The sequence below is a fragment of the Stigmatopora nigra genome, chromosome 14, assembly GCF_051989575.1.
Source record: "Stigmatopora nigra isolate UIUO_SnigA chromosome 14, RoL_Snig_1.1, whole genome shotgun sequence".
Classification (NCBI taxonomy): domain Eukaryota; kingdom Metazoa; phylum Chordata; class Actinopteri; order Syngnathiformes; family Syngnathidae; genus Stigmatopora; species Stigmatopora nigra.
This window is the reverse complement of record NC_135521.1, coordinates 4,018,265-4,046,097: the sequence shown is the minus strand read 5'-3', so window position 1 is coordinate 4,046,097 and position 27,833 is coordinate 4,018,265. Positions and strand designations below refer to the sequence as shown.

At 36.1% G+C, this 27,833-nt stretch overlaps 1 long non-coding RNA gene across 1 annotated transcript; it reads right to left on the bottom strand.

The window, feature by feature from the left end:
* Positions 1 to 3,434: 3,434 nt before the first annotated feature.
* LOC144207763 (uncharacterized) lies at positions 3,435 to 25,939 on the bottom strand. Its single transcript, XR_013328781.1, has 5 exons — positions 25,787 to 25,939; positions 9,488 to 9,567; positions 4,787 to 4,824; positions 4,469 to 4,567; positions 3,435 to 3,528 (listed from the first exon to the last, which is right to left on the bottom strand). It is a non-coding gene; the product is annotated as an uncharacterized LOC144207763 (long non-coding RNA).
* Positions 25,940 to 27,833: the final 1,894 nt, after the last annotated feature.

The window sequence follows — 27,833 nt, the reverse complement described above, 5'->3', positions numbered from 1 at the left end:
ATGCAGCGCTTTTGGAGTTGTTTTTTTTTTTTGAATGGTGGTCCTTGTAGTATGTTAACTGTAAACGTAAAAGTTAAGTTATTCAAGGTGCAGCTTTATCGTACTATGTGTCATTGAAGGATTGAAGGAGGTAGATGTCTACATATTCCAAAACCATTCAAACTCACACTCATACCTAAGAGTAATTTAGAGTATTAAACCAGCCTACACTGCATGTTTTTCAAATTCAAAAGCATTTATGTCATCATACACAGATCCGTATAGCGAAATTTGTGGTGCTACTCCAACCTTTTCAAAGTGTGTTTTCCCGGTAAAAAAAAAAAAAAAAACATAAATAGTAGTATAAAAGTATAAAAAGTCAATTATTTTCATGATATTTCTGTCTACATTTGAATTTGTCTGTGACGATACAGCAGGCAGCTGTTTTTAAACAACTTCTCAACTTACCTATAACATAATACAACTGGCACTTCACAGATATATTTTCCATCTTAGCCACTCTTTTCTCATTCTACTATTTTTACCTTCACAGTACAGTTTGTGGGTTTAAGAGTCAATTCAACTCAACCAGGAATTCGGTCTAGAAAAATGAAAATGCTGCAAAACCAAAGGCTTTTCCCATGCAAAAGCAAATGATACATGTGCAACACAAAGACTTTTTCATAAAAGAGGGGCCACAATGGATTAATGGACTACTCTTTGCTAAGGCATTTACATGAGAACATCCTTCAAAGACAGATTTGAAACAGCAATCTGAGGATAACTGTTTTAGCAAAGGCAACCTCGTGTTGGGTTAGCGTGTTGGCCACACAGTTCTGGGATCGTGGGTCAAATCCCAGATCTGTTTGCGATTTGCATGGTTCCATCTGGGTACTCTGGTTTCCTCCCATAACCCCAAAACATGCATGCATGGCACGTTGGATACTGTACATTGCCCCTGGGTATGTATATTAGCATGAAGGACTGTCACTCTCTTTATGCCCTGCGATTGGTTGGTCATCAATTCATTCATTTTGGCTGGGAAAGGTTCCAGCACCCCAAGTGACCCCTGTGCGGATAAGCGGTTCAGCAAATGAAAGAAGGAATGTTTCATCAAATGCGGGCATCTGTGTTTCCAACACTTATAGTTTTATTTATTTTACTGAATGATTTAAAAGTTAATATGTATGTGAGAAGCCAGCATCTGATTAAAAGGCACATGCACATGAATATTTGCACTTTATGTTATTGTCTTGCCACCCCAATTTATGGATTGGGTTCCCTATGCCTACCAAACCAACCGTTACAATAGTATCATTGCTTCAATAAGACCCTTATTAATGCTTGAGTAGGCTTGTGTGTTTACGTGTGTATTCGTGTCCATGTATACATGTGTGGCAAGCCTTTTATCATCTTGCTGAATGTTCTGCAGGTGTTAAAAAGAAAGAGAGAAATGTGTGTGCAACGCAGTGTGAATAATTATCTTTCAAGAGACACAGTGCACACTCCAAACAATATTTTCATTTTAACTGGCAAAGCTTTGAAGACAAGGCTATTTAATTTTCAAGTGAGTGCATACATGTACTGTATATACTCCACAGTATATCGGATTCATAATAAGAATGTCACACGCATGAGAGCAGAGATTGTAGTGATGTTCACGGCTAGGGGGTGTCCTATCATGTGAGTTAGATTTAGAAATATATGATTCAAACACAGTTGCATATTTGCTGTTCAGAAATAAGACCTGGAATGAAAAACTGTTAAACTGCTATTTCTCACTTTAAATTTAGGTAAATAAGGTATTCAATGTTTTTGTGTTGTTCCATTATATTTTCATTATAACCTGCGTTTGTACTCTCTACTTTTGAGAATATTTTAATGTAAGATATACTTTTGCTGCCACACTTTCTTTGTTTTTGGTGTATTGGACATCTATACATTGACAAAATAATTAAATTATAGCAAGCTCTAAAGCAAGAGCCTCTAGTTGCCATATCGGACGCAGTCAATGGCACTGAAAGAGCTTGTTTAATCATTTATTTATTTTTCTAATCTTCATAACCTACCGAATCTCTCTACCATGACCACAACTTTCTGCATAAGAGGCTAAATAAATAAACAGACTTATAAGATGTACCATTTGTGGTGTTCACTTTTTTTCCCTGTGCTTATGGGGGCACAATTTTAAATACAATTTAAAGACTCTCTACATGACCCTTAATTAACCACATTAAAATTAAAATATAGCTGAATAATACTTGATGTTGGCAAATTCATAAAACAACCAATTTCACAAAGTCATTTTTTCATATATTTCCATATTTTAATTTTTCCGTTCTATTTTTTTGTACACATTTGCTTTCTGCTTGGTGTATTTTTTTATCATATGTCCTTGTGTATGAAAATTGCAGTCCTTCTTGTGTGTATACTCAAATAGAAAATGATTCGTTACCTTGTCATTTTTCAGTAAAGTAATATTAATACAAGACTATAATTAACTATTAACCATCATATATCTCACTCCTGTTTTAGGTAAATTGAGTCATATTATATTACTAGACTGCTAAATAATGGGAACAAATTATAAACTATTTAATTTCAAAAAACCTTTTGAAATCTGTGTATTATCTTTCACATGTAGTTACAAACCGTGAATACAAGTTCCAGGTGTAGTCAAAAGTAAACATTTTCTTTTGTTCTAGATATAATGAAGTTCAACAAAGGTCTATGCCAGTGGGGGCCAAACCAATTCCATCAAAGGCTGCAGTGGGTCCTGCTCTTTTTCCAACCAATCCAGTGCCGACATTTCAACCAATCAGGTGTCTTCTAAAATAAGTAACTGATTAACTGATTACACTTGCAAAAGGTATCCTCTTGTTGAGTCGGAATGAAAACCTGCACCTACCCACTACGGCGCTTTCAGGACCGGTTTGACACCCCTGGTCTAAGCTGTCCAGTTCCATAAACTATGCAATTTTAAGTGACAGCCTGACCGATTCTTTTGTTCATTTAATTCATCATTGTTTGCTATTCAAGACAAATGATAAATTGACAGTGGTCAGAGAAATAAGGCAGTCATGAAGCTAGATTTGTAAGTGCGTTTGCACACACAATGCAAACCCCTCAGACAACACACACATGATCCATCTGTCTATTTGGGTCTCTTCAATCCAATGCGGATGACAAAGAATAATAATAAGATAAACACACGCCATGTTTATCCCACAGTTCTTTCCGGCAATATCTGAGTCATACAAAAATGAGTCACCAATTAGTGTGCCTATAATGTGGATATGGCCCAAGAAGGTCATAAAGTCTGTCAGCCATCACTATCCCACTTTGCAAATATGATATGGATGAGTGAGCCTCAATGTGTTGAGTTGCTATTTCAATTGGTATAAAGCCAACAGGTAAGGTACAAACAATGAAGGGTATAGGGCTAAATTAAACTCACCATTTTACTCATCTCAGCCGGCGGCCTGGGCTTAATTAGAATGCATTTTAAATATTGATGGGGCTCGTTTTTCCCGAGCGTTAGACCACATACTGAAACGAGAGGAGAGGATATTTGATGAGACCAAACATACACTTGGACAGCTCTGAATTGGCTTATTCATTAATTAAGGAATGACAGAAGGCAAAAAAGAAGACAAAATGTACCAAGCTGGAGTCTCTTTTCACAAATATTTGAACTTTAGTTGAAATTATTTTACCAAATTATATTTGTAAAATGGTACATTCCAAGGCAAACGAGTACTGTGACTTTTCTTGCTGCCAAAACCTATTTTTTAATGGAATGCATTATCATTTGCAATAAAACAACTGGATGTAAGCCAAGTCATTTTTTGCAAGCCAGAGTAGTGCAGAGTACGTAGTTTATTGGTAGGAAAGCAGTTGCCAAATATTTTAAATGTGCAGGTGCATGATTCAGAGTTGCGTAGGTGTTTTGAAATAAACAGAGGCAAATAAACACTAAACTAGGGAAGCCACAGCACTTTTAAAGATAAACAGTAAAATGACTGCTGTGTGTCTACAATTTGCAAAGCTACTATCTCATGACTCTTTCATGATCCGACTCTCGCGCACAATATTGTTCAAAAGCATGCAGGGAAGAACACTGTTTTGAGACTAATGAATCATATCATTGAAAGGAACAAGTACGGAAAGGGTTCATGGAATGAGTAAAATCTAGAGTAAAATAAAACTGCTGTAGTGAGTAGGAGTAGTAAAAGGAATATTTTTCTAAGATTATGATAAATTACAATTTACATTAAAGATAATGAATATAAAGATAACTCAAAGTGTTGTTTTAATGTAGCTCAACAGTGTATGTTGTGCAAATAACAGAGGGTCTAAGTAAAATATACTAAAGCTATATATACATGTATCATTCCATCAATAGTATTTCCGGTAAAGTTTTCATGCTAGCAAACTGAGAGAATGATTCTGAATGAATATTTGAATTCCTAATACTATTATCTCTTACATTTTGCAGGCTGAATGACTATAATTGTGCCACTCAAGTTGTTATTCTTCTGCTTCTTCTTCTTTTTGGACCCTAACTTTGAAGTCCTACTCCTCCATCCTTTATTCACAAAGAAAGCACCTCAGAATCCATGTTGTTGTGGTCTTTATATATTTCAATGCCATTTTGAAATTTGTCTCAAGTAGTTCAGTGCCTTATTTTAATCATGAGAAAATGGAAATGTTTATTGTTGGTCCTGTTAGACACAGGCACATTTAGCAAATACTACGCATAAAGAGTGGCAGCCTAGTGAATGAGTGGTTAGTGCATCAGTCTTACAGCTGTGTGGTCCTGGGTTGAAACCCAGGTCGGTCCACCTGTGAGGAGAAAGCTGTACAGAAAGTAAAATAATGATGAATAATGAATATGCATAAAGAGGCTCTGAGAGAATACATTTGTCCATGAAAAAAACTAAAATAAAATCATGGGGTTTAAGACCAATGTTGGAATTTAGGCTTCAGTGTGTTCAGGAGACCCAAAACTTTTGATAAATATGCTGTTAAAAAACATGTTCGTGATTGAACAAACACCTTGCACATTATTATGACAGTGTTAAGTGTGTGGGAAAGGCTGGTAGTGATTGATTGCTGACAGTGAGTTAAGAATATGAGTTGACCTTTAGGTTTTTTTTTCATATCAAGAAAGGCGCTGAAGCATAAATCCCTTCATACCCTTATGTTTGTGGCTTGCTTTTCTTTTGCCTGTATAAAGAAGGCAAGGGATCCAGGTGACGATGACAACATATGAGCCTATTATATCTTTTATGAACACTACGAGAAACTTGGCAAGATATGAAGTGGATTACTTCCCCTTAGGTGCTGCATTACGACTTAGTCATGAAATCGAGTCATTGTCACTTGAGCCCTAATCAAATTGCAAGTGCTGGATTCCCACTGAGAAGTTCTGAGTGTAAAAAAAAAGTAAGAAAATATGATAATTTCGTACCCCAAAGTCTGTCCAGGGTGAGACTGAAAAAAATCTAACTTTTTAAACAGGGCAATGGAAATTAATGTGATGATCAATTAGGAAGGTGAAGGTTGCGGCCTTGACTAATCGTCCATAAGGCACAGTGGCAGCTGAGCCACAGGGACTCGCATTGTGTGTGCATGAGTGTGAGAGCAAAGGACAGAGAACGTGAGACTATTCTGTAAATATGCATTTTTCTCCTGTCAAATGTCAAGCTGCGAGAATCTTACCAGCTTTTCCCCATAATGACCAGGAATAACAGCGAACAAGAATTATTCATGCATGGTCGCACACACATAATATAAAGCACATTTCTTCCTTTTTTTCATCTCCTTAGCTATGACTTGAAGCCGGCTGTTTATAATGAATCTTTTAAAAACATGTAAGTAGCATTAACAAAGGCAAATCCTTGTCAGACTACTATTGATAATACTGACCAAGTAAAGTAGTTTGCTGGTACCCACTCCACTGTGTAGACTTTACACCAGTAAACTACTTTACTTTAAAATGGAACTATTGCAAGGTTCAAATCAAAATATGACGAACGTTAAATTGTAGATTATACTATTATTTGATTCAAGTTGTGAAACAGGAATTTTGTTGCTTATTTTTCTCTAAGTCGAAACGGAAGTTGTCTGGTTTCTAGCGCATCAACTTTTGCCGACGTAAAGTCTGTGTGAGCACAATTTTTTTACGGAATATTAGGAGATTTACGTAATATTTAGAGAAAAATCATAAAATTATGCGATTAATAACATTACTCTGTTTTTTGCATCACTTAAACCGGAAGTTGTTCAGGATCCACAGACCAAATTTTGATGACATTAGGTCAGTGTGAAAATTTTGATTTTGGAACAATTTTAGTCATGCGATTTCTGCTGATAAAACTTTGATGAAAATGACTATTGTAAATATAGGCGACTTAGTTTTGAAGTAAAAGAATTTCAGATGGTGGTGTCCCTTGAGATTTTTTTCAATGCAAAAAGTGTGCCACGGCTCAAAAAAGGTAGGGATACACTGGTGTAGACTGTCTCTCACTTAATATCAGTAAATTCATTGAATTTACAACATACTCCGAGTGAGACAATAAGAGAAAAGATTAATTAAATAGAACCACAGACAAGACTTTATAATTTGAATGAATGCTGTATCATTATTGATCAATGACTAGACAGGGTTTCTCATAATTTGGAATGTGACTGAGAATGGAGTCAAAGTAAGGTAAGTCTGGGCTGCATCATGGATTCCCTAAAAGAAAGATTAGTGTTTCCAATTTAACGTGTATACTTAAATATTTTGAATAACCTTTCTGTTGTGAATTTCAAAATTCTTGTATGAAAAAATAGATTGCAATTAGGTTAAATAATCGCTAAATATAACACAATATGTTACTGAAGTAATAACGAACTGGTATTTCACAACACCAAATTTTTAAACACATCCACACTCACCACAAACCTTGTGAGTATACTTAGCGGTTCAGAGAACGAATGAATGAATCCACACCCAGTGAGCTACTTGGAATGTCACTGCATAACACGATTTGACTGCTGAAATCCATATGAAAGAAAGAAATATAAAGAGGGTAAATGGGGAATTGAGGCAGACAGTTTTTGTGTGTGGAGAATGGATAATCTATAGGCATGGATTTACACTCATCTGCTCTTCTGTGGCGCTTATTTGGCAGTAAAAACAGGAGACTTCATCGGTTATGCTGCTTTTACTCTGTACAGAGATGTGTCTTAGTAAGAAAAGAGAACCTAGTAGCATTCAGTGATTAATTAATATACTGTACATCCGAGCAGAAGAAACTAATACATCATTTGCAATTTATAAAAAATATAACTGAGGTTAACCATATATTTAATGTCATTGAGTCAAATTTGTTGTGTATTTTTATTTATTTATTTGTATTTGCAACTACTGAAACAACACTGATCACTGTTGAGGTGAGCTCCTGCACATGGATTCTATACAACAGTCTTGATGGATTTGTAAATGAGCTTTGCATACTGATGGCAGTGGAATACAGATTAGCCTTGCTTAACTTTGTGCCGTAGATTATAGAACAATTTCCATTTTCAATCCCTCGTTGCACTGTCAAAGCCTTTTAACTCTGGAATGGGGGGGTGGTCAGGTTTTTTAATACACTTATATGTCATTTGCTGATATTTCTGATGCAATATTTCTCATGTCTGATACTACTTTAAAAAGTGTCTGTCATGGAAAAAAAGAGAACTTTCTGGGGTGTCTCTACCTAACAAGCATTGGCATATAAAAAGAATTAAATGATGAAAAATTGCTTAACGCTGTATTGGCACTCATTTTACTCTTTGACTGCCATTGACAGGAATATCCAACCCATTTTGAATAGAAGAGGCTGGCAGCGAGAGATCAAAACATGACCATTCACAGCCGGTCAGGTGTAAATTAATTGGACTTTGACTCCTGCCATTGGTGGACAAAAGTCAATACAAAGTGTGTTTTGGAGGCCAGCATTTTGGATAACTCTAGCCTAAAAAACACATTATAAGAAGCTGTTGGCGGTCAGAATGAAAAAATAAAACACTTACAAGTCGCGGGCCCAGCTAATCCATTAGAAAAATATTGTCTTGTGCCACATTGGTCCATACGTCCAGAATGTTGGTAACAGTCACAAGCGCAACTGTTCAAAACTGTTCTCTAACACCATGGTCTTAAGACTTTTTATCTTTATCTGGTAGAGTAACGATGCTTCTTCTTTTCATCATCACAAAATACTTTCCTTACAATGTTTTGTTTCGATACAGGCTCCCCGAAAACTGTCAAGAAAATGCTTATATTCTCTGTTATTTAGGATGTTCCATTAACGCTCTTTGGTCAACTTTCGTCGCATGGAGTGAGGATAAAGTGGTTCAAAAAAATGTATTCGTGGATATGGATATAGAAAACAGACTGGAAGGGGGCTCCCGGGCACCATGGTTGCTTACCCCTGTCCTAAATCCACTCACATCAATGTATTTTAAATATTAAGCTGGATTCATAAACTATATGTTATAGTCATGGAGGTTGTTGTAATTGGTGTGAATATAATATTGATAAAGATACTATATATTATGTATCATATTCTAGAGGTTCATGATCCATCACCTTTGCAGAGCATCCATCATGCAATTATTCATTGTTATTTTTTTACGTTAAACTTTTCATCCATGTAACTAACACACCTGAATGGTGTATCTATTTCAATCAGCCTACTCATTACTTTTTACATTATAAATCATCACAGTTTTGTGGCATGTGTGATTCTTCATATTGAAAGATCTGAAAGATATCTGTAATAAATCCTCTTTCTAAAGTGAATAGTTGACATATGTCTTTGTAAAATGAATTGCTGTATTTATGTCTTTTAAATCTGTCTCAACCGTCTCCATGAGCCTCATCGAGAAGATGCAATATTGTAGTTGTGAGTCATGAAGAATACCATTAGGGAAAGTATTGATACATTTTTTATTTATTTATTTATTTTTTACCTGACTGATGAAACAAAAGGGTGGTAATACATTCATATCTGACATGAAGGAAAAGTGTTGTATGACCAAAATTAAACACAGTTGGAAATGTTTTTTAGGGGTGAATACTGTTTGACATTATGATTTTTTTCTCTCTTTTTAAGGAGTGTGGGAAGACAGAAAGTGGAAGAGATCATGGGCAAGAAATAAGCAGGTGTATCTGTTTCTGAAATCTAAAGTGATGCAGGTCATGCATTAGTCTGTTGTGAAAAATGACTCAAGCTGAAAGGCAAAGGCTTCAATTTATCGGTCAACATACTTTCCCACATTCATGTGTGATTGAGAGCCATTTTAAAATTACAATATACTTGTATTACTGATTACATTGTGCTGGAAGAAAAGTGAGTTACTGCTGCCTCCTTCCAAATTCCAATTACTGGAAATGTGCAAGTGCATAATAATCTCAACATTGCATCAATAAGGAGCCACAGGCATAAATTTGTCAAGGAGTGAATTCTACAACCTTTTATTCAGTGAAAAGATCTGTCTATCCCTCTTTCTCCTTATAATGTCAGCAGGGATTGGTTCCAGCTTCTAGCAATCCTGCAAAGGATCAACGGTATGGAAAATGAATGAGAGAATGAATTTTATATGTCGAAGTGTCAAGGTTCCTCATGCTTTATATATCACTACTACATCAAAATGGAGAAAAAAACAATACATTGTGTATCATTTTGCAATAAGCAATAATATTCTTCTTCAAAATGTCAATGGTCAAAACATGTTCTGACTGATTAGGAATAAATTAAATAAAAAAAATATAAAGTTATATAAAATGTTGAACCTGTCTCTGATTTGTTTGTATATAGGCTTTCCAAATGCCACAAAAGGATGTTTCATTTTCCATATCTTCAAATGTTGCAGTAATACTAACGACAAAAGGTTCATTCAATGTGCAACTACTACGTAGACAAGTACAAGGGCAATAATCAAGGAGGACAATTGGTCCTACTGTAATGTGTTCAGGAAATTGACAGCAGTATGTACAATGAGACCAGGGGGAGCAAAGAGGATTTGTGTTCAGCCATTTTGTCTGCTTGCGTCTGTGTGTGTGGGACAGGGAAATATACGGTAGTGCTTCTACTTAATAATGTCTCCATATACAAAGTAGTTTTGGTCTCAGGATATGAAGTAAATCCAGAGTTATCAAACCCTGTAGCATCTTGTATTTCATTTGAAATTTTTGTGATAGAGTTGCTCTCTCAATCTCCCATCACTTCGCTGGACTCACATCGTCTAGAAGGAAAATAAGCATCTTAATGACACGGAACTCGAGGTTAGCGCACTATAGGAGGACACTAAAGTCAGTCCGAGCAGTAAAGAACATGATATAAAAGTATAGATCATGGATGAAATTGATGTGATATGAATCTGATTACATAGTTATGTTATGTTTGAAATGTAGGTAACCTACATTTCAAACATAACGTGACTATGTAGTATAAAATATTGTTAGATTGTAAGACAAAACTGAAATTTTGGATATCTCAAAGAAAAATTACTGACCAACCAAATGCACACTTAAGTGGTAAAATACTGTAGTTCTCCGTATGTGCAAAAGCTACCTTTAATTAGGTAGGAGAAAATCGATATGAATTCATAATTAATCAGGCCCTGCAGCGTTCCATTTTCATGTGTGGGGGCTACGGTCAGAGGGGCATTAGTGCAAGCATATAAAATGGAAGATAGGCAGGCTAAAGTAAATAAATGCCTGAAGCCTGTCTCTCTACCCTCGGCGATTCAGTTTATAGTACTTTAACTACACCATGCGGTGCCAATAACACTTTATAGAGCCTTACATTCACTTCACTGTTATTTTTTAACGGATAAGGAAGGGACGTTTTATGCTGCTTTGATCAACACAAAGTTTTTTTTTTTTTTTTTTTAATCGGATTAGTTGCTTTTATATAAAATAACAAATATAAAAATTGGTATTGTGGACAATGATGCTTGAGCCAGTGGTTTATGAATTTTGAGCCAGTGATTTTTTTGTAACTTGGCTGGTAGAAGTCTCATTCTGGATAACTAATTCTAAGATAACCTAAATGGTTATATTGAATCTTCATGACCATAGTTTAGAAAATCCCATTCTTTTTTAAATATTCTTTTTCTTTTTCAATATTCATTCATTCATTTTCTGAACATCATGAATCGGTGGGCAGTCAATAACAGGGACAGACAACCATTCACGTTGACACTCAAATCTAGGGGCAATTTAGTGTTCAACCAGTCTACCGTGCATGTTTAATAATAAAAAAAAATGGCCTAATTAGTTGGATTTAGGAAAATAATATCTCCCTATTTTTTTTAAGCAATTTAGTATATTTAGTACTAATTAAATTCTAAATATTCACAGTGCAAATTGAAGGTGTGTACTGCAACATGTTTCAATTTTGTTGTTGAATTATTTGCATAAGTTAATAAATAGGAAAATTGAGTTGGGTGGTTCTTTTGACCTTCAGTTCTTTCAAATTAACTTTCAAGGATAGCAGAGTTAGCATCAAAGTGTTTTATAACATTTACATATTTGTGTACAAATAGCTTATGATAGCATTTTGGTGGCTTGGAGAGAGGGAGGGAGGGAATTAGTGGTTGGAGGGAGGTTTGGGAGAAAGGAATGAAGGAAAGAAGGAAAACATATCTTGTCTGTTATATCTTTTGAATATAACAGTAAATTATATGAAATAACAATCACATTTTTTATCCACCCATTCGTTAAACATATTTAAATGCCGGGTAACAGGAAAGAAGAATATTCCTTTACAAAAAAGGAGGAAAGTCTTGAAAAATGAATTGTAGAATTGCATACAATATAATAGTTATTCTCTCTCACTGCTGTTCAACTCCAGTATTTCTATTTGATGTTTAAGTTTTTTTGTTTGTTTTTTACTTCTGCAGGTTTTCCTTATTAAAGCTACAAAAGAAAACGCTTTTTCTTTTTAAGTTTGAGTCTGTGAATTGAGCCTTTGTGTCACCCCACTCGGGAGGGCCACCTTCAACGTTGAAAATTGTTTCTGAGAATTTGTTCAGTGCATTCATCATGTCTAAAAGAAAGTCCAGAATCCCTTTGACTAGAATAAAAAAAGAAGGCATTGCAGAATTGAAATTTTGAAGTGTATTTCAACCTTTCATTGTTGTGTTGTTGTGAACAATTTATAATAAACACGATCAATTTTCTTAATGCACTCAGTTATTTTTCTTTACATCAGTAATTGTATCTATGTGCCTATTTCAATGCACAAACTTCCATGGCAAATTTCATGTGTTCAACCCAAACTGATGTTATCCTAATACCAAGCAAGATTAACCCAACTACTGATAAAATCACTCTGTCTGTCTCTTTGTTTGTGGTTTTCAATGTTATTCTCTTGCAGAATTCTTAAATGTCTCAATTTTTTTGCTGGAGTTGCTGGAGCCTAACCCAGCTTTCTTCGAGCGAAAGGCAGACTTCACCCTTGACTGGTCGCCAGTCAATCGCAGGGCACACAGAGAGACAAACGACCATCCGCACTCCCAATCATACCGCCACCAGCAGTGTCTGGCCGCACTGAAATCAGGCGAGTGAACCTCTACTCCACGAATCGTCAAATACATATATCTAGTTATATAAAAATGTGTTCTTCAGGGACTAATATAATATAACTGCAATATATGGTGGTCGATTTATACAAACAGTATGCAAGAACCGATGCTGTGGTTAAAAAGGCAGTGTGAGATAGAGCTCTCTATTACATCAATACAAGGGCTCTATTTTCATTACCTGCACAAATCCAGAGCAAAGGGAACTTTAAGACGGTATAACAGTTTATTTAACGGTTCCTTCTGATCGACCTATACTTGTTGGTTTCTCATGAAGTAAAATATACTACTTCAATTGATTCCCCCATTGCATTGATAGTCAAAGTTCTGTTTGGGATTGAGAACTGTACATGAGATGAGAACCTTTCATGTCTAATAGAACTTGCAAATAGAAAATACTTTATCTTTTTCTGAAGCAATTCACCCAATGGCAGAGGCAGTCCAAGGGAGAAGCTTGGCAAAAAAAAAACAACTTGTCATTTGCTTGTGCCTGTGATCACATTCATTCTGTCAACGTGAACAGCTTGTGTTCACAGATTAGTGTCAAAATGTAAAACGACTTGTAAATTAATTTTCGTCAATTTTACTTTCATTTATCTGTCTACTACATTGTTGGGAAATTTCAGTCACATACTCCATCTACTAAGTTGATGTAGTTTATAGATGATTTATGTGTTGGTCCAACTAACGGCAATGACGTAGGTTACATATCAAAAGTTTTTTTTGTTCTTTTTGTTAAGTTCATGCCTATAATTACTGTATTTGCTTCTATTTTGTATTGACGTTTGGGTACCTTGACCTTCGGGAAAATGTGTTTTTTAAACATGTTCTATATGAAATGTAATGTTTAACAGTACATCTTTATAGATGAAATATTTTAATAAAATACATTTTTGAGAGTCAACATGAATCAGGGACTAAGCGACTAAGTAATGGGTAGTTGCAACTGCTAAAACCAAATTTATACAGCCTTGTGGGGGTGAACATTTTGCCAAGGTGTGAGCACCATTTTCACTACCAAAAAATAAAAATATCAGTAGAAAGCGAAACCTTTTTCAATAATAACTTTTCAAAATATTTTTGAACATTGTGACTGTTAAAAAATATCATTCAAACCATGTGACCTTCCCATCCTATTCTAGATCAGGTTCTTTCTTCAAAGTCGGCTATAACACATACTTGATGTGACCTTTGATTCAAAGCTTCATTTCTTCACGCTGACTAACATAATGGACCCCAGGAGGAAAGGCTTTGCTGTGAAGATTGAAGGAACTCTAAAAAAAAAAAGAAGTGTGCCCACAGAAAGCACAGGATCATCTCAGTTTCATCAGGCCACTAAAGCCCCCAGTGCAGATCTACAGAGGGTCAATCAAAAGCACTCATACCAGTGACAGTACCTTGTGGTTTGTTAACACCACCAAGGAGTCATCTGATTACGTTTCCATTCCCTTCTGTTTACAGTCAATGATGTAAAATCCAGGTAGTTGATGGATTCTCTACTTGTGGTTGTGTACCATATATCTGTGATCTGTATAGATTGACACCCGAAAAAAACATGATATTGTGCAATCGTTTGTGTTTTGAAAGCCAAATAGCCAATAATTATGCGAGTTGCTCTACTTTAAACATTTTTATGGCCTCAATCGAGCTATGCCTTATTGACTTGGGATGCACATTTGCACCAAGACACAGCAGGACCTGTCATTAGTGTGGTTAAGCAGTGGGAAAGGACGAAACTAAAATTGAATGAATGTTCCAATGTATGACGCAAAAGGAGACACGACAAAAAGATCCTGTCACCTAATTTAGCAACATAATCTGAACCATGAATTTCTTGATCCACCTAAACAATCTGTTACTTTTTAGTTCCCACTTATTATTCCGTTTTTACTACTTTTTGCTTTTATGTTTGTGTTCGTTGATTCCTTCCATGTTCCCTATTGCTTTTCCCGAGTTATTTTTCATTTTATTTTTTGTACTTTGTTTTTCTACATTTTAAATCTGCAACATGGACTTGTGTTCCACGGCATTTGGGTCAACCCTGCCTCACTGCGTGACAAAATCCCAGCCCCCTCACCTCATCCATAAAACCCAGTGAAGCTTCTGGTTTTAGTAAGAATAGCGCTATCCGCTTATCATACGAGATATTCTGCCTAGATTCCTAACCACCACACCCCCAACACCATTAGTTCGTTTGGACCTGCTACAGTTGCATGGATCAAGTGCCGCTAGCCCCGAGCAGGAAAGGACCTTCAATTCCTTGAAAGATTCTTTACTAGAAAATTCAATTTTCTACAGCCTTAGTTGTATAGTGGTACATGGCATATTACAGGGATTATTTATGAAGCAGTACATAACAAACTCAGTTTGAAATATAAAATGAAAGGAGGGAGCCTAAAAGCAGTTTCACAATATTTTACATTAATTTAGCTGCCTGAACAATTGGTTCTTAGATAAGAATCTTTATAAATTGCACTTTGCCGCTCTCCATTTCTGTTCCTTAGATTATGTATGTTAATTTATCAACCAATTTTATTATTTAATATTCCCAGCTGCGATCTGTATTTCTGTGGGAGAACACAATCAGAACTCTTACTGATTTACTAGGGCACGTACAGGTTAAGTTCATGGTAGGTGAAAATAACATCTCCAAACCTTTAAATATTTCACACACACACAGCACAGAATGACCCTCTCTTCTCACCCCAAAAATGTTTGAGTATTCTATCTACTATGCAGCCTCATAATATACTCCTAATATATATACAGAAGACCAAAAAATACCAACAAAATACATGAAAGTCACCTGACGTGTTTTTTTTTCATTTCTATATTCATCTCCATTTATCTTTTAAATTTTATAATTTTGCATTTATGTATATTTATTTCCCTTCATCATTCATGTAGCTCAAAGTGGAAGCTACTAAGACTAAATTTGTTTTTTTAAATGTGAAATGTAGACTAAATACATTATTAAAGTAGACAATGTGTACTTTTTTCTGATGTTATTATTCAATGTAAATACTACACTTCCACTTGTTCCATGGGGGGCTGCCACAATAGATTAACTTTTTTTTAAATTTCACCTTGCCATGTACATCATCCTCTCCCTAGACCAGCCATTTTCATGTACTCCCTCACTTTATCCATGTATCTCCTCCCTAGTTGACCTCCAGCCCTGTGCCCTGGCGGTTTTATTCTTAACATCCTTCTGCCATAATAGTACCTATCTCTCCTCTGGACATGTCAAAACCATCAAAGTCTGCTTTATCTGGACTTAACTCCAAAACGTCTAACCTTCACTGTCCCTCTTATTGCCTCGTTTCTAATCCGATCCAACCTGGTCACGCCACCTCAAGGCTACTGTCTGTAGGCCATATATCATGGCTCTCATGTCAATATAAATTCATATAAAGGAAATATAAATGTTTAATTAGTTTTCTATTTCATTAAAACACAGAGGAAGAAAAGAATACGTTAAAAAAGCAAAAACATGTAATGAGATTATTTGCTATTTAAAAGCTCCAAAAAGTATTTGGACAAATTCCCATGTCTATAAATGACCTATCGACTACCAGAAAATTTCTCAATTCATTAATTGATTAATTGTGGTGGTTTAGTTGGCAGACATAATGACCTTCTGGATAAAAACAATCCTACAAGGTGGCCCACAAAAATAATAGTTTGACACCCTGGTGTAACATATTACTACAGTCTCCATTTTTACACTTCCTCATATATTGCTGCTTAAGCTCTTTTGCCTGAGATATTCCTGAGGACATTGGCAGCACAAATTGAATTCAAGCATTTTGTCCTGATGTTTGCGAGATAACAGGTCATGTTCTGGACTATCTTTTGTTATTTAAATAAATACATTTTCCATGACGCATCATATTTTAGTGAAAGAAAATTAGTTCCTGTGTGACAAACAAGTGAAATTGACACACTATAGTTAGTAGTTGTTGTTTTTTATGGTTATTTTCTTGCATATGTAAAGTTGATGAGATTTGATTTGATGTGTTGGGTGACGTTAAAAGTTAATTTTGTATTTTTTTTTTTAAAGCGAGTCGAGGGAATAAAGCCAAAAGAAAAGAAATGACTGGAGTGAATGTAAAATACAGAAAGTCAGGAGTGTTGAAAGCAATTGATGCAAATGGATCCAATTTGATATGCTTTATTCACCTAATAACAAATTATGAATAGGTGTCAGTTTAGAGGGCATTTGAAGGTATGTTATACATATGAAATCATCAGTTTCCCTTGGGCCTAACGAAGTGCATAATCTGCAATCGCTCAATGACTAAAGCATTTATAAAATTGCATACATTGTCAATTTGAATTTGTTTAAGACACAAAACACTTTGCTCTGCTCAAAACCTGTTATTTATGGATCAAGTAATCTTGTGTGAGTGTTAATCATGAGTAGTTCTTTGTGATTCCGAGATGTGTAGCAGTGGTTTCAAATTTCAGCAGCCAGTTAAACACCTCAGAACCACACTTTATCTCGTGTTTTTTTATTTTATTTATTTATAGCTATCCTTTCTGATGTGTCATACTAATGTAGCCTTTTTATAACATTTTTGCAGACTAAGAATCTGAGGAATTAAGTCACATGATATGGGAACTACTGATACTTATGTGGTATTGCTAGTACTTCATCTATGTGGTCTTGTATCTCACAGGACAGGTCAACTGAGCGATAAAAAAAGCCTTGTCAGAACAGATGCTATTATCAATTATAGTAGTGTGGTACTTTGTACAGTACAATTGTAAATCACCAGATCGGATAGACTAGCTCCCTGGCTTCATTAGTTTAAGTGTTATATTTTCAGTTGTGACTGTTACTGGCATTATAAATCCAGGTGGAAAAAAAAGGAAAAATGAAAAAACAGCAGGCAGTGACTAAACTACAACATTTTGAAGAAGTCTATACAAATGTATCACAAATTGACGGATAGTCAACTGTTTTCCTTTTTATTTTGACAAAATGTGTATTTTAACGTATATCATGTATTGTTTAATACTAATTTATACTACTAGTATTCAGTGTGTTACTGATTAGCACGTCTTTATTACAAGTTAAGCGATGTCACATCTGTTTCATTCTTCTGAGATCAAGGGTTCAATATACATGGTGGTTTCCGACCTTCCTTTGTGAATCTTAAATGTTCTCCATATGCCTGCCATGGGTACTCTGGTTTCCTCCCACGTCACAAAAACATCCCAGGCTGATGATCGCTCAAAATTGTCCCTAGGTATGAGTGTGAGCATGAATGTTTTTTTTTGTCTCATTGTGCCCTGTGATTGGCCCACTAACCAATTTAGGGTGTCCCCTGCCTACTTCCTAGAGTTGGCACCTGCACCCCTGCAACCCTTGGAAGGATAAGCGGCACAGAAAATGAATAATTGAATGAATGAATATATTATATTTCTTCCAAATCCCAAATGAGTCAATTCCAACTCCCCATCTAAATTACTTATTGTACAATTTTTGCTCTCCTAAAACTCAGAATATCGAAGTGAGCTTTGTGTCTCAGAGGAACATATCCCGCTGTTAGACATAATCCGCATCACTCTGTTCGCTCAGCCTTTTGCTCTCATTCTTTTTCATCTTTTTTGGATGCCAGTTCTCCCCTGCTGTCCATCAACTAACTTTTCTTTCTTGGCTTTTGCATTATATGCCCCAAGGAGGCTTGAGAAGGGGTGCCTTTGAATTTTTTGTCCCAGACCACATTTTTTCCCTCTAAAGCAAGACTGAATAAGTAGCATGTCTCATCAGATGTTGTTTGGGGAAACGGGTGGAACTAATGGTGTGCAAAAGATAAAGGAGAAAGTAATGAAAAGCTAAAAGAACAATGTTATTGATGGCCACAAAGGTATCCAGAGAGAAAGATGATGGAACACATATTTATGTGTAGCAAAGTTAACCATTCCCATGGTTAGAAACCATCTGGTTGTTGTGGCAAATATACTTTGTTATTTCCCTGCAGAGATTTTATGAGTTGTTTTGCTTCCCATCACATCATTAGACCTTCTGAATTTCCGTGATATAGCAGATCATTAATATTCCCAATGAAGCCCACATTCTCATCAGGTGTACGTTTGATATGAAAGATCTTGATCAAAGGCCAGTGTAGTGGCCAGGAGTAAGGGCATAGCTGGTAGGTATTTATTCAGTTGATTGTTGCCCTAGAGATGCAAGTTGCAAAACTGTCTTGATTGATTTTTGCAGTTTATTGCTCGCAAGTGAGAGAAAAATCAACAAAACATTTTATACTTGTGGCTGGGGCGAACTATTGTCTGACAAAACCTTACAACTACAGTCACACAGAGCCCTAAAGCCCATTTTTGCACACCATTAACTATCTGTCCCCTTGAATGAGTTTATATGAATAACTTACAGTAAGAAGTTCACCAAGACAAATTTTCACACCATTTGTCCACATTAGGGTCGGGGTTGGCAAGTGCTTATTTCAACTGACAATGTTTAAGAAGGGGGTAGAAACTAGTTTCATGAGGAATACTCACTACACTATGTTTCCAATTTAAGAACATCCAATTTGCGAACATTCAGAGATAAACACCAGCTGGCTGGTCTATTTCTTCATGTACATAATGCTTTTCTGTTGTGCACATTTTCTTTAAAATGGACAGGAATCCCAAACAGTCGGTGCACCTTGTGTAGGAACTAAATTAAAATTAAAAAGAGTAGAAAGTTAGAACTGGAATTCCAACCCCTTACGCTTCAGTTACCAGATGAACTGCTCTGTTTGCTTCTCCCAACACTGCAGAATTTGCACTGCGGAAGAACACTATGAATATGACATATTCACAGGATTACATTTTACACATGGCCTCCTCAGTCTGATTGCATTTTATTGCACATTTAATAAGGAAGTCAACCACTTTCCTTTATTTGCATTAGACAAATTAACTTGTAACTACTGTAGTTGCAGATGAAGACATTAAAATGGATCATGCTTTTTTTAATACTATGAAACAAGGTTGTTCTTAAATAAAAACTATAGTAAATTACATTATTAAGCAAATTCCAAAATGGAACAGCTTTATTTTGATTAGAGAGTCAAGAATATGACCCACTTCAGATTCTCCAATTTCCTAACCTTGATGTTACCTTTCCTTAACCTATGATACAAAATGTTATGGTCAATGAGAGCTGAATTGAATTTGACTACTTCTCGTCACGATCCTTAATATTGATGCAATTAAGTGAAATCAAACATCATTCTTAATTTCATGTCAATTTACGTTTAGAGCTGTTCATTTATTTTTACTTTTTTTTAGTATCGGCCAAGCGGTAGTCTTTTTGAGGGGAATGTTTATGCTTACAGTGCTACTTCTTGTTTGTTTTATAGCTTGTTGCTTTTGTAAACTTTGTTACAGAGAAACCTACGATAAACGCCATACATCCATTCATTCACAGCCATCTTTCATGAGCATTATTAAAATTAGAACGTCCCATTCAAGTGCTCTCAGGTGATCTCACTCAAAGAAGATTATTTCAAGTAAAACGAAAAAAACTGAGGGTGCTTTAACAATGACAAGACAATCAGTAGCTGACTGCAAAAAGAAAAAAAATCAGGGGGAAATGGGTAAGGCCATGGGGGAACTTGTTTTTAAATGATAAGAACAAGGACCGGTGTAGATTCATAGAAAACTGCTGCAGTCTGTCTTTCAAGCTAATTATTTTTTCATTCATTCATTTTATTAACCGCCTTATCCTCACTAGGGTCACGGGGGTTTCGAGACCAAAACATTTCGACGATTAAATTTACTGTATCCTGGAACTAACATGGGGATAGATTGTAATCATAGAAATATGATAGTTTTGTGTTACAATTGATACCCATATGAGACACTTGTTAGCTAGAATGAATTATCGATCTTACAATTAACAGTGAGCCATTCAAGTTCCACATACTCTAGCATGCTATAAATAGCTAATCCCCTGTTAAATCACTTTGAAACTAGAGAGCATACTGTTGTGCAGTAGTGACAGGTTTGAGGGCTTTGGATTACTCTCTCTTTTTAATATCCCAAGGTGATATAAACAGCGGTATTTAACAATGTCGAAGCACGACATACGTACGTATTTCAAATCATCTTGCTGCTGACAGTGCGGCAAAACATGTGGAATCTTTTTTCCTCCAATGAAATCAACAACAGCTGCTTTAATTTCCTTTTAGTGTCTTCCAAGTAAACAGTTTAATCGTGGGTATGGTTATGCTCATGTTTTTTTGCTTATGCTCTGAGGAGTTGTATAATTCATTCTTTTGAAATGACACTGATGCACATGTAAAAAAATAAAAAACCCAAGGCAAAAACTCGGGATGATAAAAGCAATTTGAGCATGCTATCCAGTACTCACTTCTTTCCCTGGATGCCAACCACCCGCCACAACCCCCTCTCCACCCACACACCCCAAAAAATAAAAAAATATATATATTTCATACAAAATCCTGTGTCAGAGCTAGAGCAGAAGGTGCTTCAATAATAATTTAGGGCAGCAGTAGCTTGTGTCTGTTCTGTATTTCTACTTTCCATTCCAAATCCAGTCATTTTATGTCAAAATATTTTTGTTCGCAATGCTTAAGAAATGGGCGGCCCGACGGTTAGCACATTGGCTTTAGAATGGAGGATCTGGGTTCAAATCCTATCCTAGCTGCCTTCAGGCCAGAGGTGGGGGACATCCTAAATTGGTGTACAACCAATTGCAGGGCCCGAGGAAACAAAAAAAACATCCAAGCTCACACTCATACCTAGGGGCAATTTAGAGTGTCCAATCAGCCTACAATGCATGTCTTTGGAATGGTGCTAGGAAACCGGAGTACCGAGAGAAAACCCAAGCAAGCCCGGGGAGAACATGAAAGCTCCACACTGGTGGACCGAACTGGATTTGAACCCAAGAGCGCCACTGTGGGGCCGACGCACTAACCACTCAGTCGCTGGGCCACTCGCATTTGCAACCAAAGCGGGCAAAATGTATACCTACCTAAAACAGAAAGTTGGCACTCATGATTTACTTTCTCGAGCCACACAAAATGATGCTGCGGGCCAGATTTGGCCCTCGGGCCATCACTTTGACACCCGAAATATAAAAATGTATTCAAAAACCCAACATATATGGGAACAAACACATTTAGGACCAGAACATTTTATACTAACATTATATCAAACAGTGACTATTTACCTCTTGTCTTTTCCCCAGTTTGAGCTGAAGAAAAACTGTTCCAAAACACAATGCTGCCACCATGGTGCTCAACTGGTGTATTTTTTTGGGGGTGATTAGTAGGGGTTATGTTTGTTCCAAACATCCCTTTCGGAATAACTTGAAGCTTGTTTTCTTTAGACCGTAACAAAGTCAGCACATAAATTAACCAAATACTGTAATTTTAGAGTTTGGTTATTTAGGTCATGCAGTTAAAATCGAGAGTTGGGGTCCCTAAACAGTGTTGACATGTAAAGCATCATACAATGTTATAAAACAAGTATCCCTCTATGGGTTTCACAAGGACAACGTTATTTAGGTACTGCTTTCTTGAGATATCAACAGTGTGATAGAACTGACACCATCTTCATAATTGTTTTGATAAACACACCCTGTGTTTTTTCTTGCGAGAAAAGTAATCACTTTACTCTATCAATCAACTGTTTTTAATTTCCATAATCGCAGGACTCTAGGAGCCTGGCAAGCAGCTGTTACTGTTGAGTACACACTTGGCTAGTAAATATCACAGAGAAAAAAAATGTATTTTGGTCATTCTCAACCTTTAGTCTGTTCTCTTTTCAGCTGAGTCCTGACAAAAAAAATGCACTTTGTGGATCAATGAATCAAGCTCATTAATGTATATCATTTTCACAGATACCGGCAACAACCTTTTAAATTGCACAATTGTGTTTGATGAGCATGTCACGAAGCAAGATAAATTATGACTCATCTCAAGCTAAGTCAGCCATTTTAACTGCTGCATTTTGGCTTGGGAAGCATTACGCTGTAACTTTTCAAGCGATCACAGGGAAAGTCGTTTTATTTTATCATAATCATTCTGTAACAAGGACATGATTTAAATTTTAAATCAAATAACTGTCATTGACATCGCTAGGCGTCCAATCCATTTTGACTGGGAGATGTCGTCAGCAAATTATACATTATATAATCTACATTAGCCACCATCAAATAGCTTTGACTATGTTTGGCAATGGTTTTATGCCATTAGAAACTTAAGGCAACTCTAATTTAAATGCATGTATTCCTATTTGCCCAGCCCAATGCATTGCAGCCAAAACCTATGACAAGGCTGATACCTGCAGAAGTGGGTGACTTTAGAGATGGGGGAACATGTTATATGCCAGTAGGATGTATTTTTTTTATTGAATCATCCTATTAGTCATGTTGTCATGCTAAACCTTTAAACCCTACTTTTTTCAAGTAACTGATGGGAATGGGTGATTCATCCACTAGGAAAATAAAATTTTATGGATGTGGTTGCAATTGTTCAATCAATTTTATATAAATCAAAAACAAGGAGCTTTCTCACAGAGTAGTTTTTTTCAGTGTGCAATGAATGTAACTAATTATGTCACCACACATTACAGTTATGTACAACCTGTACACAATTTGTAATAAGATTGCACTCCACTTCTGAAACTGTATGTAGTTTCATTAGGACTAAGTCTGTTTGTTCCGATTGTTAGGTTTATATTGAGCCTTTCCATTGCATTGAAATTGGAGTAAATTAACTTCAAGTAAACCCAACAAATGTTTCTACCTCCAACACAGAAGGAAAAATATTTTGTACACAACTCTTCCTTGGTGTGAAACAATAATTCGGAACCAAAGCCTCTTATTATGAACTTCATTTGAACAAAAGACGAGGACTTTCTCAAACTGGAATTGCTGTCATTATTTTCTTTCTTTTGAAGCAAATTATGAGTCTAGTTAAATGGTATTATACTAAAAACATCTCTTAATTGAGCACATGCTATGGAATTTGTAGACTACTTGTAAATTTAGAAGTGGAGCCAAACTATTTCTCTTACCTTATATGTGACAGTTCCAAGCCATGGACTTTTGAAGCAAACTCAGACTACTTTAAGACACTTCCTTAATTCCAATGAACTCTATGAAATGTGTTATATTACAGTATAGATCTTGAGTGAGAAAAAAAACAAAGACAACACCAGCAGAGATTTTGAAATATTCTCATGAACTGGCATCTTACCCATTTAGTGTTTTTCCCCCTTTTAATTGTCTGGATGGGAATGATTTAGCATATACAGTTCCACATTCATCTGTGTCCCAGCGTCTCTTAATTGCTGTTACCAGCCTATAATTAAAGCCATAATTGCAAACCTTATTTTTGAGGATTGTTGTGGACATGGTGAATATATTCACATTGTCATCAGTATTGAAATAACATTTACCATAGTTTCAAGAACATGAGTATGAGGCACACTTTTGGTCAGTTTTGAGCAGAGGTAGGAGTGTGTGTGCTTTTTGCCTCTTATGTCCCTACCTTCCTTGTAACCAGCTGCTGGTGATTTGATAATCAGCCCATGTGTGTCTATTTAAACCCCATGTGTTTGTCCCAATGCTTATATTGTTTGCTTCATGGCATGTTACCATGCCATTGTCCATGTTCCTCATTTCCCCATGTATTTCAGTCAGGTTTAATTTTGTTGTTTAATTCTAAGTCCTTGTTATTATTGTGAAACCCCTCCTGCCTTAGCCATTAAAATTTTTGTTAGAGCACTCCATGTCCTTTTCCCAGTGGTTGCTTCCCTGCACTTGAGTCCCAGCACGACGCCACGCTTTTCATACCAGGCTAACAGCGGTGACATGTACCAATCGTTGATGACGTAAGGATCACATTCATGCAGATGTGTTTTTGCTACAGATGTGATTGATAAACCTCCGAATGATCCGGATATGAACTAGTCCTGGTCAGATTTTAAAGTAATCTCCATTGGACTCTTCACACTGCATGAAAAAAGGTGATGAATAATATATATGGGCAACAAATTCGGAATTCAACTTGTGTGAATTTAGCCTAAAAAAAGATGGTTTACAAACTATTCAACCTTACTGCAGCCTTCCTCTAACTGTAGTTCGCAATCCAAACCAACTGTAGTGGGCAAATCCTCACAAATGTATTCTGTTTGTTAAGTTTTCCCCAGATGGATAAATCCCTTTCTTCTGTATAGAGCAGATGGCTGGCAGATTGCTTTGTCATTGTGTGGGGGGTTTGCTGATATCAATGTTGCAGAGTGGGTGGCCTATACTAGGTGTGAAGCTTATGTTAAGCGGGAAAAAAAACACTGCTGCACTTTGTTGATAGCATTTTGAATGCACAGCGACATCATGGTGAGATCCTAGAATCCACTCATCATTGCAAAAATAAAGAAAAACGGAACGTTTTTAGAATCGCACCTGTGCTATAATCAGGCTGTCTAATCAGGATTTTGATGTGCGACAGTAGTGAGGTGAATAGAATATCACAGACCAGTAGAAAAGCACTAACACAGATTCAGACACATTTGTGGACATTGCTCAAGGGAAATTGGCCTTTTCTCTTAGAGTGGTCCTTGGGCATGTAATTATATTTTAATCATTACATATTTTATGTGAAACAGCCCCCAAAAGAATTTTAATTGCAATTGTGTATATAGATTCATAAAAAAAAGCCAGTTCAATGTATGCACGTGACTCTAGAGAAGATGTATCCCCTTTGGGATGAACAAGAGAAGAGGCAGAAAGCTTAAGTCTTTTCCTCACAGTCATGCTTTTGAGATTTAGTGAAGCACAAACAATCGAAAACTCTGCAAACTCAGTGCTATTTGCCATTCTTTGTGTCTCATACTAGCAGTAGTCTGTATGAAAGTATGTATGTATGAAATAATCCTTTAGAAATGGACATTAGCCACTGATTCATGTACATTTATTTAGGATTAGAAGCAGTTGAACTTACTCAAAATTGAATCATTTTCATTGTTTCAGGGTTTACAGTAAAAATTAACAATATTGGTATTTTAGAATACTAGGAGAAAATGAAATTAATCTGTTTTTGTCACCGTTAAATGCTTGATTGATTACAATGGGTTGAGGGGAAGGAAAGAAAATGTAAAAAAAACTGTTTTCCTCAAAATAAAACATGAAACCTACCAAATTGCATGTGCATGTCCTTGTCTGGATGATTTGCACTCCTTCCATCTCCTGTTCTCTCATTATGTACAAGGCCTGAGAGGGTTACTTGAATACAACTTTAATCTGCAACATTCTTCTAATCTATCTTGTGCTTTAAGCCTCGACTGGTTGGCAGCCAGTGACTACTGATTCTTGTTAGCTTCTTCCCTCTCTTGATTCTATAATGTGTGACATCATTTTTTCAGTTGCCAGGGAGAGTGTAAACTAGAAGTGTGATACAGGATAAACATCTGACGGCAGAGACACATTATATACTAAATGCTGACCAGGCTGGGAACAAGAAGACATTTCCTCCATAAGTATGTGGTTTACACAAAGGTAAAAACAGCAGGAATAAGATACTTTGGACTGGCAATAATGTGATGTCTGAAAGTGTGCAAAGATATACAATGGGTAATTCTGACACTAGTTGTTAAGCACCTGACTTATGCTTTGTAGAGTGAATGACTAAAGTGGCACTTCTAAAATGCCAAAACCAATTTCTATAGTTTGGTGTGGAAGTCTCGAGATCTCACCTCAGAATCTTTGTTCTTTTTTTTGTAGTTGTAGGAGGAATTTATCACTTACAGTTGCATAAATCACATTTGTAAATGTGGGTGGAGAGTTGTAAAACTACTTCACCTCCTGTGATAAATCATGAGTGTGTGGTTTAAGATGCTTAATATATAAATACCTTTGAAGTGTTTAATTCAAGTGTTGCAACAGTGGGATTACCCTGAAATACTATAAAAGGTACATAATGTAGAATTATATGTAAATAACAAAGGGTGCCACCGTGGTTAAAGTGGCTAGCATCTCCTCCTCACAGTACTAAAATTTAGGGTTCAATCCCTTTAGGACTGGATTTAGGCACCCCTGATTTATTTATATTTTCCCTAGGTATGAGTGAGTGTGAATTGTTGTTTGTCTCGTTGTGCCCTGTGATTGTCTGACAAGCAATTGTGGGTGTCCTCCGCTTATTGCCCGAAGTTGGCCGGGACAGGCTTTAGCACAACTACATTTAAGAAGATAAGCAGAGTGAAAAATTTATAAATCATAGTTTAGTGTAGCATTATCATTACTGTAAGTAGTCTAAAGTAGAAGGTGTTGTCTGCAAGTCATGTCTGGTAAAATCTTAGAAGGTACACCCTAAGTGTAGCAAGTAAGGTTCACTAATGTATTTTCGCATTCCTGCATGCAAACTCCAGACATCCAAATTCGTACCAGTGCTTTCTTAACAGTGTTAAGTAGTCTGCAACTGCGTTGCCCATAGCAAAACATATTTTATGCAAGTCTCCATCTACTTTTGACATGGTAAGCCGGAAACTACCGTCAGTAATGATGAAGACTCATGATGTGAGACAGCAAAGAGAAATAATGTACCACGAGCTATGTAAAGTAGAAAAAAAATGGAGGTTATGTTATAAATTGTTGAAAGCTTATTTTTTTCCAAGACCCAAATGGTGATTTACATTGTCTTTAAAGCTGAAAAGAGAAAGAGGAGCCAAAACATAAGATGCTAACTATTTGTTAAGTTACAATTATTTCCTTTTATTTCCTACATTTCTTCTATTTGTAAATAACTCTCCTGAATATTAATTGATTATTGCTTAGTAATGCTTGAATGTTATTGTAGTACCCTACTACTATAGAGCAGTGTTTCCCAATTGTTTATGATCTGTGGCACCCAATGTTCCTCACCTATATTTACAATACAAAGTAATTCTCATCAAAGTATTATCAACAGGAATCAAAAAAGTATTGCAATATCTATTTTTTTCACACTGACATTACATCGCCAAAAAAGAAAGTCTGCAAACTTCCAGTTCACGTGATGTAAAAATTAGTAATGTACCAATTTTCTTCCTGTAGTTTTTTTTGGTTTTTCTCTCAAGATTGCTTAAATCTCTATATAATATCTGAAAAGCAGTTTTGTGGTGACATGGAGTTCCCGTCGCCAAACGTTGATGCCTGTGAAACCAAACCTTTTTTTTATTTATGTTACATTGGAAATAAGCAACATGAA